Here is a 16198-nt window from a genome sequence, read left to right as displayed (position 1 = left end):
TGGCCGTTATTTTTCCTTTTGAAGGGTCTCTTGAGTGCGAGTGTAAATAGGAATCGAGGAGAGGAGGAAGGAGGGGATGGGGAAAAAAAATTAGAAGAGCTTACTATTGTTAATTATTTACTCCTTTTCCCCCCATCTTACTTATATTTTATAAGTTTTTTTTTTCTTTTTTTTTACTTGTATTTCTTTTATATTAGGATTAGCGATGGTGAATTATGTATACAGATGGTGGGAAATGTGCATGTGTTTTCAAATGAATATATTGGGTGTTTTGTGCAACTAAATCATATTTTTCCGATTGATTTCTCGAGGAGGTAATTTGCCTTTTGTTCGCTTGATTATTCCTAATTGGGACGGCCTGGTAAAAGGGGGGAAAAAAAGGTCCTAAAATAATTATATTAATTAATTAGTGTGGAGTTAAACTTATTATGCATTTTAAGTAACTAGAAGCGTGCTAGACTTGACGATATAATTAGTTACCGTGGGGGGGTTAAAATGAAATTTAAAAGGAGTTCGATGGGGACTAATTAAATGAGGTCCAAGGCGATCATGTGCAAAAAAGGGATTTTTGAAGCCCCCAGGTGCGGGGACGCGCGGGTTTCAAGCGGCCGGCCGTGTTTCTATAATTCAGAGATTCCGGCCGGCGTACGTACATATATTACAGGTCCTTGTTTGATGGCTTTTGTTCAAAAATTAAGCAGCAAGCTCTGAAGCCCTCCGTCGGTTTCGGCCCATTAATTAGCCCATTGTTGTGTTGCGTACGTAGAAGGTTATCAGGCTACGCCCTGAGCTGAACACGGTTATTAATTCATGTCATTCGCAAGAGAGAGCAGCTGGACGTAACGGTCTCATGGCCCTCGAGATTGACCTCGAAAAAGGGCTTATGACCAGGTACAATAATGGGGATCCTTGGGGGGCCCAGCTAGCTAATGATGATGATGTTCTATATATGTTAATTTATTACTAATTAAGACTAATTAATTAAGCTCCCTCTGTTCATCTGGGTTTCAGAAGAACCACCGATCGATGATCGATGTAGCTAGGTAAATATATTTGGGAGTTCCACGTGTTCATGGACGAGTTAGCAAGGGTACCTGCAGTGCGCAGCTTAATTATTGAGAAAAGGCTCAATCTCGATCGGCTTGCATGTTGGAAAGCTAAGCATTTATCAATGGCGCCGGGGCGACTCACGCTGATTCAATTTAGTTCTCAACTCTCCGCCCGGACTACACTATATATGCAGTCCTCTTTGATGCCCATGGGTTTTTGTGAGGAAGTAGACAAGCCTGCTCGTGGTTTTCTGTGGGGGGAGGATCTGATGGTCAACGTGAGATCCATCTTGTCAGCTGGAAGGAGGTGTGTAAACCAAAGGCTCTTGGAGGTCTTGAAATTAAACAAAATGCATTTGATGAATTTAGCTATATACGGGCAAAAAATACCAAACTGGTATATTTTGTTTACCCTTAGTGACAGTTTGGTATATGTATTTTTTCTCCGGCGACATGTCGGGATATTATTTTTTCTCCGGCAACAAATGGGCCTCAAATTTGACCGGACCCAAATTTCCGGCGAAATTTCTCACGTGACGCCTCACTTGATGCGAACGAGTCTGTTAGCGTGGCTCCCAGTGTCAATCAATTGCAACTAATCCCATCCAAAATCATCACTTTCTCCATCACTCTCTCAAATAAACCCAATAGCTTCATCTATCTTCCCAAACGTTTCCTCAAGCTCTCCATTAATGAGCTACAAGTAACAATAGCTCTATCCTCATTCCCATAGTTGCATAAAGCTCCGATTAACATGAAGCAATTGAACCCATCAGGCACCGCTCCTTTCGCTAAGAAACCCATCAAAATCTCGCACATTTCTAAAGCTCTCCCTTCCCTACAAAGCCCATTGATCAAAATCTCGCAAGTCGCTACCGAAAATGATTCGAGCTATCGATGAGGATGTTAAAAGTGTACACATCGGCCTTGACTCGATCCTGGATCATGGCGTGGTACCATTGTAGAGCTTGTTGGTGTTGGTTATGTTTGGCGAAGGCGGAGATGAGGAGGTTGTAGAGAGAGGGGACGGGTCGAGAGTCAATGGAGGATTTGAAGAGGTTGAAGGTCTGGGAGGCGTCAGAGAGGCGAAAGGAGTGGATGAGGGAGGAGAGGGAGAGGTGGTGGAGGAAGGAGATTGAGGGGTTAGGGTTTGGGATTGGAGCTGATTTATGACGCTGGAATGCATGCTGACAGCCACGTTCGCACCACTTGAGGCGTCACGTGAGAAATTTCGCCGGAAATTTAGGTCCGGCGAAATTTGAGGCCCATTTGTCGCCGGAGAAAGAAATAATATACCAATATGTCTCCGAAAAAAAAAATATCAAACTATCATTAAGGGGTTTTGCAATTTAGCTATGTACGCAAAGTCAGCTTGGCGCTTCCTAACAAACCAGGACTTTATATGCGTTCCGGTTATGAGGTTTAAATATTTGAGCCTTTTTTAAGTGTTGAAGCCTCTAGGTTCTCTTCATCAAATTGGGGAGGCCTACTTCAGAATCAAGGAGTACGCCTTGGACCATGGCCATCAATGGAGAATTGACAAAGGCCATTGCGTTTGATTTTGGTTTGATTTGTGGGTTGATAGTGCACCTCTCATTCAATATGCCTCTGTACTAATTCTTGGCAATCATAAATACGCCTTGGTCTCAGACTTCATAGATGACTCAAGATGGTGTGACATGGCAGCTCTGAAGCAAGGTCTCCTGGCGAACATCCTCAGTAAAATGTTGTGTAGTTCTCGCGCTAGCTGGAGTAGTTGTCATTCCAGATATAGGGCCATGTGGAGGCTTTCGAATTAGGGCAAATATTCAGTTCATACAGCACATTCTGCAATTGCTGGTTATGACCATAGCGATAGCGGCCGGATCAATACCTTGGTTCTGGTTAGTTAAAGGACCTACGAAGTGGGCCTTATTCTTGTGGCTTGCTCAAAGGACAGATTGGTGAGTAATCAGTTGAATGTTGGAAACATGACAAACAACAAGGCGAAATATGCATATCGTGACAATTAATCAAAATTAATCAAAATTAAAAGAATATCTAGAACGTTTTTCGGTCTTTCATAATCCATCTCCCAATATTTACCTGGAAAATCCATCTCCCAAGATCTATCTGAAAATTTCAAAGCTTCCTCAAGAGAAATCACTGAAATCCAGCAAAACCTCTAATTGAAATCCACTTGTCAACGAGAGGAGCAACACTGAGAGATAGGCTCTCAATTTTCTATTTTCTCTATTCTATTTTTCATCTCATCTTTATAAGATTTTCTATATCTTCATAAGGCTACGTACGAACCCTATATAGGATTAGACTAGCCTTATAAATTTTAATTTTAAACAATTCATAATTATTTAGAACTCTATCCATAACAAAAGATAGAATATAATTGTTTAAAAATTCTATCAATAACAAATAAGGATATAATAGAATTTTTATTGCATGTAAACCTCTTCTAATGATATTAGGGAGACCAATTGAGTCCCATATCGAGAACCAATTATTAATCAAATTAATAATTTTAATTTAATAGTAAAATCACTGTCCGACCAACTGTTCATAAAAGCTCTTTTATAATATGGGGATAATTATTTGAAAATAATATTATCTTATATTCAGTTAACTCCAGTGTTATTTATTTTAGGCAACTCTTTTGAGCAAGATAGTTCACATATTTGCTCATGTCTAAGTTGCAATTCCCATGAACATAAATAAAAATTATTTTAAAATATCAAAATATTTTTTTATATAAAAATAAATTTTGAAAAATATATTTTCTAAAATCACCCGTCGGCGAAAATTTAATAACTTTATAGGGAATGCATAATAAATTAATTCATCATAATTAGCAAACTTTATCCTATCTAGATATTCATCATTCCCCTAAATGAAATATAGTAACATAATATTTTAGGTTGTGTAGCACTTGTTAAACAAGGTTAACCATCACTTTAAATCATACTAAATTATCAAATCGGAAATGATAAGATCAACAAGTCTAAGGGACCATGTAAGAATCTGAATTCTCTATCTCTTAGGTGACTCGTCCTAGAGGATCCAAATGCAGTCTAGTGCTGACATATAAACCTTAGCATAATTTGACCAAACGATAACAGGAACCTTAATTGATCCCATAAAATATTATATTAATTATTCATATACAATTAAACCGTGAACACAATCCCCAAAATTTTGATCTCATCAAATTTTATTCAATCTACTTAGAATTTAAGAAAAGTATGCCCAAATCATCACAATAATTTAATCTAATTCCTTTCAATTTATAACAAATTAAATTAACAAGGTGAACAGTAACCATGATATGAACAGTACTCGATAATGAATAGTAACTCCACATGAACAGTACCAATTCTTTACTAGTTATAGGTTAAATACAGATTTAAGAAATATCTAAGTTAGATCACATCTCTAAACAATGAACATCATAGTGCATGACCTAACAAAATAATTTCTAAAGATACTATAATAACTATAGAAATACTACCCAAATTATATGTGCAACAATAAAATCTTTATTAATATTAAAAATATTACGTAAAATATATTGAATGTTCAAGGGCATATTATTACTATTCCAGCATTGCGATGGGGCCGAAACTTTGGCCACCTCTCCTGAATGTGTTCGGTGTAATATTGGCATTGAAGATTCGGATCATGTGCGTCAGTAATGCATCTTTGCACATGAAATCTGGTTTGACGTTATTCCACTTGTTGATCGTGCCGAGTTTCTTTCCCTTCCGCTGGTGGAATGGCATGATATGAATGGAAAATGAGCATCTCCACGATACGCCCTTGGCACGAAGTGGCGAGTTACGTTTGTTGGGAAATACCCACAAGAGCTACACTAAACCCCTTAAGCAGGAAGAAAACACAGTAGAAAAAAATACATCAATATTTAACGAGGTTCAGCAACTGCCTATGTCCTCGGAAACCACACAATTAATTTCTTATTAATCAACAAGAAATTATAATGTAAGAGCAGATCTCAAACTTGAGATCTCTCAATAAATACTAATTATTAATGTAGCTACAGTAATAAAATCCCATTCTTAAATATCCCCTTTTAATTTCTCCCTCAAATAAATTTCCTCTTCTTAATTCCTCCCTAAAAAACGTGAGCCGGAGAAAAACAGAGTAGAAGAGAAGAAAGGGGGGTCGCCGCTAGGAGGGTAGAAATGCGAGGAGAGAGAAGAAGCAGCAAAGGGTTCTCGAGCTATGGGTTTCCCTTTTATAGGGAAACCCTAGGGCTAGTTATTGACANCTAATCACGCTCGAGCTCGCCTGCGGAAGTTCCTCGAGCTCGCCTACGTGGAGTTCCTCGAGTTCGCCTGACTCGCCCACGCTCGCCCGCCATGACCTCGCCTGCTCGAGCTCGCTTAACCTCGTCGAGCTCACCTACTCAACACTTGAGCTCACTGGCAACCCTTCGTCGAAACCTCGCCTGCACTAAGGTTTGGATCTACACCCAAACTAATAATCTCCCACTTGGAGATCAAACCGTTGTCAGTAGGCTATGTCAACAAATACTTACTCATGTGTGGCTACGCCCTCATCACTTATACATGAAGGCCAACTGAAGTTACGCATAATTCTAGTTTCTGAATGGTCACCGTCTTTGTTAACATATCTGCTAGATTCTTATTTTCTGGAATCTTCTCCAGTTTCAACACGTCATCTTCCAACAGGGATCTAATAAAGTGGTACCGAAGCCCAATATGCTTCATTCTAGAATAAAATACGGAATTTTTGGCCAAGTGTATCGTACTCTGACTATCATTGTGCAAGACATTCCTCTCCTGATTGAATCCCAGCTCTGTTAAAAACCCTGAAGCCATATCATCTCTTTACTGGCTTCAATCACTGTTACATACTCAGCTTCTGTAGTGGATAGAGTGATAATATTTTGTATCTATGACATCTAACTAACAATTGTAGTTTTGACAGTGAATACATAGCTGGTGGTGCTTCTTCGGTGATCGACTTCACCTCCAAAGTCTGCATCTACGTACCATTGCACTTCCACCTCTCCCTTACCAAAGTGCAAACACTTATGTTTGGTGCCTCGTAGATATCTCAGAATCCACTTGATCGCTTCTCAATGAGCTTTTCCTGGATTCGACATGAACCGGCTGGTCACTCCCACTGCATGGCCAATATCTGGTCTCGTACAGATCATTGCGTACATCAAGCATCCAATGGCTGAGGCTTAAGGAACCTTAGTCATACTCTCTTTCTCTTCTTCTGACTGAGGAGACTGATCCTTCGATAGGTAAAAATGGCTGGCCAAGGGTGTGCTCACCGGCTTGACGTCGCATATGTTGAATCTCTGCAAAACACGGTTGATGTACTCCATCTGAGATAACTGTATGAGACCTCTCTTCTTACCTCTCGTGATTTGCATTCCAAGGATCTTTTTTGCTGGACCTAAGTCCTTCATGTCAAACTCCTTTGATAACTACTGCTTCAAACTCCTGATATCCTTCATATCTGCACATGCAACCAACATATCATCTACATACAGTAGTAAGATAATATAACTAGACTGATATCTTTTGAAGTAGCAATAGTAGTCGGGTGTTGCACTTCTAGAAACCTTCCTTGTGCATGAAGTCATCAAACTTTCTATACCACTGTCGTGGGGTTTGTTTCAGACCATACAAGCTCTTCTTGAGTCTGTACACTATGTTCTTCTTTTTTTCTTCTAAGAAACCTTCTGGTTGGTGTTGTTTGCGTCAAAAGTTGGTTTTGTCATGGAATTCATTATATCTTCAGTCGATTACAATAAATTCAAAAAGAGATAGCCTTTTTATAAGACTTCTTTTACACAACAAAATGAAAATTACAACTCTTGGGAAACAAACACAGGATCGTTGTTTGGATCACTGCTTGCGTGGGATCTTTGCCTGTGCTGGGGGTGCGTTAGCCCGTGGACCACCAAATCACAGATTCTGATCGAATCGTGAGGGGTTTATGATTCTGACTTCGTTTATCGAAGTGAGAACTTAAAACGATATCTTATCAAGGTAAGATAGTCGTTCTTCTTAAAATCAAGTCAAAGCCTGAATATCAAGGAGTTACAAAAGCTCGAGTACTCTGCCCTCTCTCTGCTCTGTCTGCTCTGAAGTGCTCAAAATGATCAGCCCTCTCAAAAAATGGCCTTCGGGGGGTATTTATAGCCCCTATGAACAGTTGGCGGAAAACAGGCTCGCGAGACAGCATTTGCTGTCTCGACGGGCGAGACAGTGTTTGCTGTCTCGGCCCGCGAGACAGTAAACGTTGTCTCAGAAACAGTAACCGTCAGGCAGTTTTTGTTTTAACTGCCTTCCCACATTTCAAACTCCGTTATTTTGGTAGTTATCCACGTGATTCTCGCCCACGACGCTTCCCACGTTCTTGAACAGTTAGTGGCCACGTGTAGAGCAGTTACAAAGGCGGTTTTGACCATATGAGAGCTGTCTCACGTGCGAGACAGTAAAGACTGTCTCGCACGGCGAGACAGTTACGGCGAGACAGTAAAGACGTGTTATTTTTTGACATTTTGGATGACTTCCTTTTGAGCTGTGTTTGGATATCTCTCAGCATTTTTTGACGTCTACAGATACCCCCTCCAAAGTATTCCAGACTCAATCTTTTATAGAGGAGTTCTGGGATGCTTTGGATAAGATAGGTCTTACTTATGATCCTTTCCATGCTTGGTTGGGTAGATCGTATAGAAGAACCTGTAGCTGGCTTCAACACTTGATCTCTTTGTCTCTCAGTCTATTCAGTGCTTTGTAGAATAGCTAAGATCCTTTCGGCATGGCGTTCATCGCTTGACCGTCGTCGAGATCTTGAATTGAAGCTGGAATTTGTACTTGTGAATTCAGCTTTTGTCATCAAATTGATACCGCATTGTTAATCACTGTATCAGTCTTCATAGGAACTATACTCATGTATTTTTTTTTGGAGTTCTCGGGAAATAGTTTAACCTCGTATACCCGTTGGGAGGTAGCCAGGTTATTCTTAAGAATATTTTGAGTGATATTCTCCAGAAACTTCCTGTTGATGGTAGGAAAACAGTTTAGACTCGTGTACCTATTGGAGTATTATGGTCTCTTTTTTTGTTGGTAGAGATGAACCCGATAATGGAGAGGAAGAATTTTATATCCTATCTCCTGGTCTCTTGTTTGTTGGTAGAGATAAACCCGAAATTAGAGAGGGAGAATTTTATATTCTATCTCCTGGTCTCTTGTTTGTTGGTAGAGATAAACCTAGAATCGGAGAGGAAGAATTGGTAGAGATAAACCTAGAATCGGAGAGGAAGAATTTTATATTCTATCTCCTGGTCTCTTGTTTGTTGGTAGAGATAAACCCGGAATTGGAGAGGAAGAATTTTATATTCTATCTCCTGGTCTCTTGTTTATTGGTAGAGATAAACCCGGAATCAGAGAGGAAGAATTTTATATTCTATCTCTTGGTACAAAGAAAATTTGAAGTGGGATTTCTATTCAGAGAATCTGAATAAGGTTTGATCAATTGAGATTGGAAGCAATCCTAACTTTTATAGATTTGATTGCGCAACTCGAAGGTGGACCTCTTATTCATGGAAAGAATCAAGAGGGGATTTTGGATTTGGTCGATTTTGGTTAAGGTTTGACCAAGTGGGAGTTTTGAGACGATCCTAACTGTTTAAAGGTTTGATCGTTCAATTTGTGGACCTCTCGTTCATGGAACGAATCGAGAGGGGATTTTGGCTTTGGTCCTAACTGTTTAAAGGTTTGACCAAGATGGGAATTTGAGAGGGAAGATTGATCTAAAGAGGTGATCGAATCTCATCTCAGCAAAAGAGTATTCGGAAGTCATAGTAGGAGTTTAGTGTTTATCACTTTGTTCATAATGATCGGGGTTATCCCTAAGAATATTACATTTAACATTCTTCCGGGAACTTCCCGTTACATGAATTATCCACCCCCGGCTTTCTTTGCAAAACTGAGTGTAACGAGGGGTACGTTATCCTCAGTCGCATGTTCGGGTTATCCTTAAGAATATAAGATTCTCCAGGAACTTCCCGTTATATAAATCATCCACCCCTAGTTTCCTTTGCGAAACCGGGTTTAACATTGCACTCAGTTGGATAATCGAGAAGCAGTTTATACTCATATGCTCTTTGGAGTGTGGGGAAACAGTTTATACTCGTGCACCCACTGGAGTTGGGGGAAACAGTTTATACTCATGCACCCACTGGAGTTGGGGGAAACAGTTTATACTCATGCACCCACTGGAGTTATATGGTCGTCTTTACTCGACTTCTTTCGCCGTTATGACGCCAGAGTCAATTAAGGCTTGGATTCTATTTTTGAGTCCGAAGCAAATTTCGGTGGGATGAAGAACCCTTTTGTGGTATGCACAGTAGTTTGGATCTGTAATCATCTTAGCACCCTCCTGATCTTTAATAGGCGGTAGCTCGATTTTGTCATTGGCGAGGAGGTATTCCAAGATGGCTGGAGCTTCATCATCTTCGAAAGAATATTCCTTTTGAAACCTCGGATCGAGAGTCGCATTCTCAACGATTGCAGATGTCATTGGTTGGCCTCTCTCAGCTTTCTTTCTTTTAAGAAAGTGCTCAGCTTGTTCACCCCGAGATTTTAACTCCTTCCAAGTTGTGGATGGCACGACCCCCAGAGCTTCCAGGACATCGATGGAGAGGTTATTGTGGCATGTTTGCAGGATGAACTCCTCTGTAATAGGATCTCTACAATTCATTGCCTTGTTACGGAAACGCTTGACAAAATCGTCGACTGACTCTCCGTCTTTTTGCTTCTCATCCAAAAGGGTTCCGATTGACACTTCGGTGTCATCATCGAAGAAATTGCTGAGGAACAAACTTTCCATGTCATCCCAACAATTGATGCTCCCTGGCTTGAGCCGTCGGTACCAATCGAAGGCCGACCCGCGAAGGGTGCCAACGAATGACCGGACCATTAAAGCCTCGTGTCATCAAAGCGTTGACTTTGTTTTTAAGCTCTTTCATTTTCCCGTCATCGTCTATGTCTTCATTCGAATGACGTTGATGAGAATGAGTTAGACCACCCCCTGTAAGAGGTGCCATTGAACCACTCCCAATATCGTTATTGGGAGAATGTGTTAAACCACCCCCAGCGTTATTGCTATTGGGAGGTGTATCGGCCATAATGACTTCATCCACTTCTGGATCACTATCATCTGCCACATTCTGAGTGTGGCGGCTGGATTTAGCTCGCTGACTGGATTCAGGGGGTTGAGGCCGCTGAGCTAGCAATTCTCTCATTTGTTGGATAGCTAACTCCATTTCTGTCTTCACTTCAGCTCTAATTTCTTCACGTTGTTTGGCTAGAGCTTCCTGAAGTATTTGAGTGAACTGATCAGCAGTGATTGTGTCCCGTGCTAGACATTGTATCATCAGAAGCGATTGCAGAATAAGTGTCCGAGAATTCATCCTCCGAGGACATTCCTTCTTGCATTCTCTTATAATTTCTGTGTCTGATGGCTCCTAATTGGAGTCGAGACATCCTTTGAGCAATTCTTGGATTGACTCTTCCTCTCAGGGAAAAGTCAGGATTTGAGTCACTTGAATGCTGCTTAGACTTTCTTTTAGCAGCCACGTTGATGGTGACTTCAGAGAATTCATCATCTTGGACAGCTGATCTTATAAGTCGTGCACAGGAACAATGGGAGCGAATAATTCTTTTTCGAAATTTATTCACACCCCCAACTTGATAATACGATTCATCGGTATGATTGCCAAAAAATCGTATCGTTTGTTGGCATGACCTCCCAGGTATGACGATGTCTTTTGGTGAATGCGTCTTCTTCTGAGGGTGTAAAACCTTGTTGGCATTCTCAGGACAATTTATTGTTGCCTTTGAACGATCCAAGGTTATGTCAGGAGTCGCACGTTTAGAACCACCCCCTTGTGGGTATGGAGTCTTAACGGGCTCCGAATGCTGATTTTGCACAACTCCAGTTTTTAGAATCCAAACTTGGCAGAATTTCAGTGGTTCTTTGGTCACCGTTTTCTTCTCCCTTTCTCGTCTTTGTTGTAAGAGAGCACGGGTATGAGCAACGTTTGCACGACGTTTTTGTATACGTTCTTTGAGGGTCGAGCGAGCCCTCTTGACAAAAGTCCATTCCTCCGTCGTGAGTTTGGCAGAGATATGAGTGATTGGTTGTTGAGACAACTGAACCACTCGATGTCTCCTCGATTCTAAGTCTGCATGATAACGAACCCCGTCGGTTTGTTCCAATGCCTTAGCTAATTGACGAGCACGGCGTTGGCGTCGCCTCTGACGAGCCCTCTCCGTCAGTGGTGAACTTCGATCGAACGACTCCTTAATTGGGGAGGAATCATCTTGAGCAGAGCTGTTGCGAGTAAAATCCTCAGCAACAATCGGACGAGAGTCTTCATTCGTAGCATTTGATAACTTCAACGAAGATAAAATCTTCCTGCACTTGCAAGGCGCGGAAGACTTTACAGATGAGAATGACAAATACTCCTCAAACTTCGCTTGGTCGAACTCGTACTCAACCGTTGATTCAACCAGGATCTTGATGATTGGCTGTGACACGACGGTCTCGGCAGCGAGACCGTTGGCTCCCACTGTGGTCGCCAGCTTGTTTGCGTCAAAAGTTGGTTTTGTCATGGAATTCATTATATCTTCAGTCGATTACAATAAATTCAAAAAGAGATAGCCTTTTTATAAGACTTCTTTTACACAACAAAATGAAAATTACAACTCTTGAGAAACAAACGCAGGATCGTTGTTTGGATCGCTGCTTGCGTGAGATCTTTGCCTGTGCCAGGAACGCTTTGGTTCGTGGACCACCAAATCACAGATTCTGATTGAATCGTGAGGGGTTTGATGATTCTTCCTTCGTTTATCGAAGTGAGAATTTGAAACGATATCTTATCAAAGTAAGATAGTCGTTCTTCTTAAAATCAAGTCAAAGCCTGAATATCAAGGAGTTACAGAAGCTCGAGTACTCTGCCCTCTCTGCTCTGAAATCAGCCTGTGGATGCTCTCTGATCAGCCCCCCTTCAAAAATGGCCTTCGGGGGGTATTTATAACCCCTAGGAACAGTTGGCGAAAAACAGGCTCGCGAGACAGCATTTGCTGTCTCGGCTGTCGAGACAGTGTTTGCTGTCTCGGCGGGCGAGACAGTGTTTGCTGTCTCCCCGGCCCGCGACCGTTGATGTAAACGCCTTCTCAACCTCTCCCCTGCCACGCCCCCCCCCCCACCCCCAAAAAAAAAAAATAAAATGTTAAAATATAAAATAAAAACAAAAAGAAAAACAAAAAAAATAAAAAACACAAACAATAATAATATAATAAATAAATACCACTTCTCCACGTTTCAAACTCCGTTTTTCCCGGTTATCACGTGATCTCCGCCCCGCAACAGTTAGTGGCACGCCCCCCTACCCCCACGTTTTGACCATCAGAGAGCTCCTGCTCCACGTGCGACCCCTATATCTGCTCTCCCCCGAGACAGTAAAGACTGTCTGCACGTGCCCGACAGTGCCCCCCCCCCTCCCACACCCCCCCTGTGATAAGACTGTCTCGCGGTGGGCGAGACGAGTTAAAGCCGTTCGCGAAAGACACGTAGAAGCCGTCTCGCCGGCGAGACAGTCAAGTCTGTCTCGCACGGCGAGACAGTCAAGTCTGTCTCGCGTGCGAGACAGTAAAGATTGTCTCGCGTGCGAGACAATCTATACTTGTGTTATTTTTGGACATTTTGGATGACTTCCTTTTGAGCTGTGTTTGGATATCTCTCAGCATTTTTGACGCCTACAGGTGTATGTATATCTCCTCTTCTAGATCTCTGTAAAGAAACACTGTTTTCATGTCTAACTGCTCGAGATGAAGATCTTCAATAGCTACAATACTCATCACTGTTATGATAGTATTGAGCTTCACTACGGGAGCAAAAATATCAGTGTAGTCAATTCCTTCCTTCTGCTAGAATCCTTTGACAACTAGACGAGCTTTATATCTTCTAGAGCCATCATGCTCCTCTTTTACCCGATACACTCATTTATTATGGAGTGCCTTCTTAACCGTGGGCAACTCAGCTAGTTCCCACATATGGTTTGAGATGAGAGAGTTCACCTCATCTTTTATAGCAAGCTCCCACTTGCTCGCATCTCCACTCTGACAAGTTTCATCATAGCTTTTAGGCTTTCCTCCATCTGTCAACAACAGATAGTTCATATATCTCCTGTTGGGTACAGGAGGCCGAGAAGATCTTCTCAATATCGGAGCTGGTGTGTCGGGCTCCTACGTACTGTTCTATCCAACAGGCTCTTCTGTCTGAGGACCTTCTGCATTGGGTTCTTCTGAGAGGTTACTCGGTACATCATCTGCATCTACAAATATTAACTCACTCTCTGAGTCATCTGTCTTGTGCATGTCCTTATACATCACCTTCTCGTTGAATATCACATCTCTGCTCTTGATCACCTTCTTGTTTTTGTTATCCCAAATACGATAGCCGAACTCATCTTCACCATAACCGATGAAAGTGCATTTCTTTGACTTAAGATCAAACTTATTTCTGCCTTGATCACTACTATGCACATAAGTTATATAACCAAAAAATTAAGATGTGAGAGTTTTACCTCCTTTCGGTACCATATCTCTTCTGGTATTCTGTGCTCTAATGGAACCGATAGACCTCGGTTGATCAAGTAAGCTACTGTGTTGACTGCTTTTGCCCAGAATTATTTCGGTAGGCCTGACTATATCCGAATGCTTCTGGCTCTCTCTGTCAACATTCGGTTCATCCGCTTAGCTATACCGTTTTGCTGAGGCATGCTGGGCACGGTTCTCTCCATTCTGATCTCGTGCTCATAGCAAAACTTCTTGAATCCGGTATCTTCATACTCACCGCCATTGTTGGTCCTAAGCTTTTTTATTCTCAGACCGGTCTCATTCTCCATCGTAGTTTTTCATCTCCTGAAAGCTTCAACTACTTCTGACTTATGCTTCAGAAAGTAGATCCATACTTTCCGAGAGTGATCATCGATAAAAGTCACGAAGTAGTGTTTTCCATCAATGAACGCGGTGGTGACTGGTCCCCAAACATCTGAGTGAACGAGCTCTAGCTTCTACTTCCTGGGGGTTTTGCTACTTGTCTGAAAGCCAACTCTCTTCTGCTTTCCAAGTATGCATTCTTCACACATATTTAAATCAACTGATTCTAGACCTGGGAGTTTTCCCTTTATGTGTATGATCTTTATCCCCTTCTCACTCATATGGCCGAGTCTCTGGTACCACAACTTTGAAGTCTCATTGCCTGCTGCAACTGAGATTAAACAACGTGCACCTACTGTCATATACAGCGTACCAGTCTTTTTGCCTCAGAAAATCGTCATTGTGCCCTTTGAGCTATTCTAATCATCTCCATGAAAGGTCGTAGTGTATCCTTCGCTAGCTAACTGGCTACAGATATTAAGTTCTTACTCGGGTCAGGAATATGACTGACATCCTTCAACTCCCATACTGACTCGTTTAACTTAATTCTCACTATACCTTTTCCCACAATAGCACATGGTTGATCATCACCAAGGTATACATATCCAAGATTTTCGGAGACATACTTCTTAAAGAATTCTTTCTGGGAAGTAGCATGGAACGATGCTCATGAATCTAACACCCAAGATTCCTCCTTGCTCTCCAAAGAGCATATCAATGCGTCGTCGCCTCCTGAAGTGGAAGTGACATTCACCTCTGCCTTCGCCTCCTCCTTCTGTGCACTCTTACACTGATTTTTGTAATGCCTGGTCTTTTCACAATTCCAACACTCGATATCCTTCCAGCTGTTGCTTGGATTCCTTGACTTGGACCTCCTATCCTTTGATCTACCTCTATAGTTTATTTACCTTGTCCGTTTCCTCTGGTTGAATTTTTACCTCTTGACTCTGTATGCAATACTTAAGAGGTTGTAGCTTCACCTGACTCTCTCCGTCGGATCTTCTCACTGAGAACCAGATCACGAATGTCATCAAACTTTAAGTTGTTGCTTCCCGATGAGCTACTCACAGTCGTGACTATAACGTTCCAGCTTTCTGGTAGGGAAGACAAAAGTATCAACGCTCGAACTTCCTCATCAAACTCAATTTCAACTGAACTCAATTGGGTTGCAACAGTGTTAAGTTCATTGAGGTGTTGTGCAACTGAAGCGCCTTCCGCTATTCTCAGATTGAATAACCGCCATATCAAATGAACTTTATTTGTGGTTGATGACTTCTCATACATATTTGAGGGTGCTATCATAAGACCTGTCGTGGTCTTCTCATTCACTATGTTAAACGCAACATTACGAGTCAACATCGATCTGATAACTCTGATGGCTTGTTTGTCTAGAAGGTTCCACTCATCCTCCTTCATAGACTCCGGCGTCTTTCCCGACAGTGGTTGATACAGATATTTCTGATACAGATAATCCTCTATCTGTATTTTCCAGAATCCAAAATCTGTTCCATCAAACTTCTCATTTCTCACTTTTCGTTTATCTGCGGTCATGGCTCCCACTTGAATCTGACTTTCTCTATATCGTTTCATGCTCTGATACCAGTTGTTGGAAAATGCCCACAGGAGCTACGCTAAACGCCTTAAGCAGTAAGAAAACACAGTAGAAAAAAATACACCAAGATTTAATGAGGTTCAGCAACTGTCTACGTCCTCGGGAGCCACACAATTAATTTCTTATTAATCAACAAGAAATTATAATACAAGAGCAGATCTTAAACTTGAGATCTCTTAATAAATGTTAATTATTACTGTAACTACAGTAATAAAATCTCCTTCTTAAATACCCCCTTTAATTTATCCCTCAAATAAATTTCCTCTTCTTAATTCCTCCCTAAAAAACGTGAGCTGGAGAAAAACAGAAAAGGAGAGAAGAAAGGGGGAGCTGCCGCTAGGAGGGTGGAAACACGAGGAGAGAGAGAGAAGAAGCAGCGCAGGGTTCTCGAGCTCTGGGCTTCCCTTTTATAGGGAAACCCTAGGGCTAGCTATCGACAGCCTGGAGCGCCGACCTCGCCTGCGGGTGCCCTCACTCGACCTCGCCTAATCACGCTCGAGCTCGCCTGCGGAAGTTCCTTGAGCTCACCT

Source organism: Asparagus officinalis, chromosome 1 (genome assembly GCF_001876935.1).
Source record: "Asparagus officinalis chromosome 1, Aspof.V1, whole genome shotgun sequence".
Lineage (NCBI taxonomy): Eukaryota > Viridiplantae > Streptophyta > Magnoliopsida > Asparagales > Asparagaceae > Asparagus > Asparagus officinalis.
The sequence above is the reverse complement of the archived record's forward strand: the minus strand, read 5'-3'. Positions refer to the sequence as shown.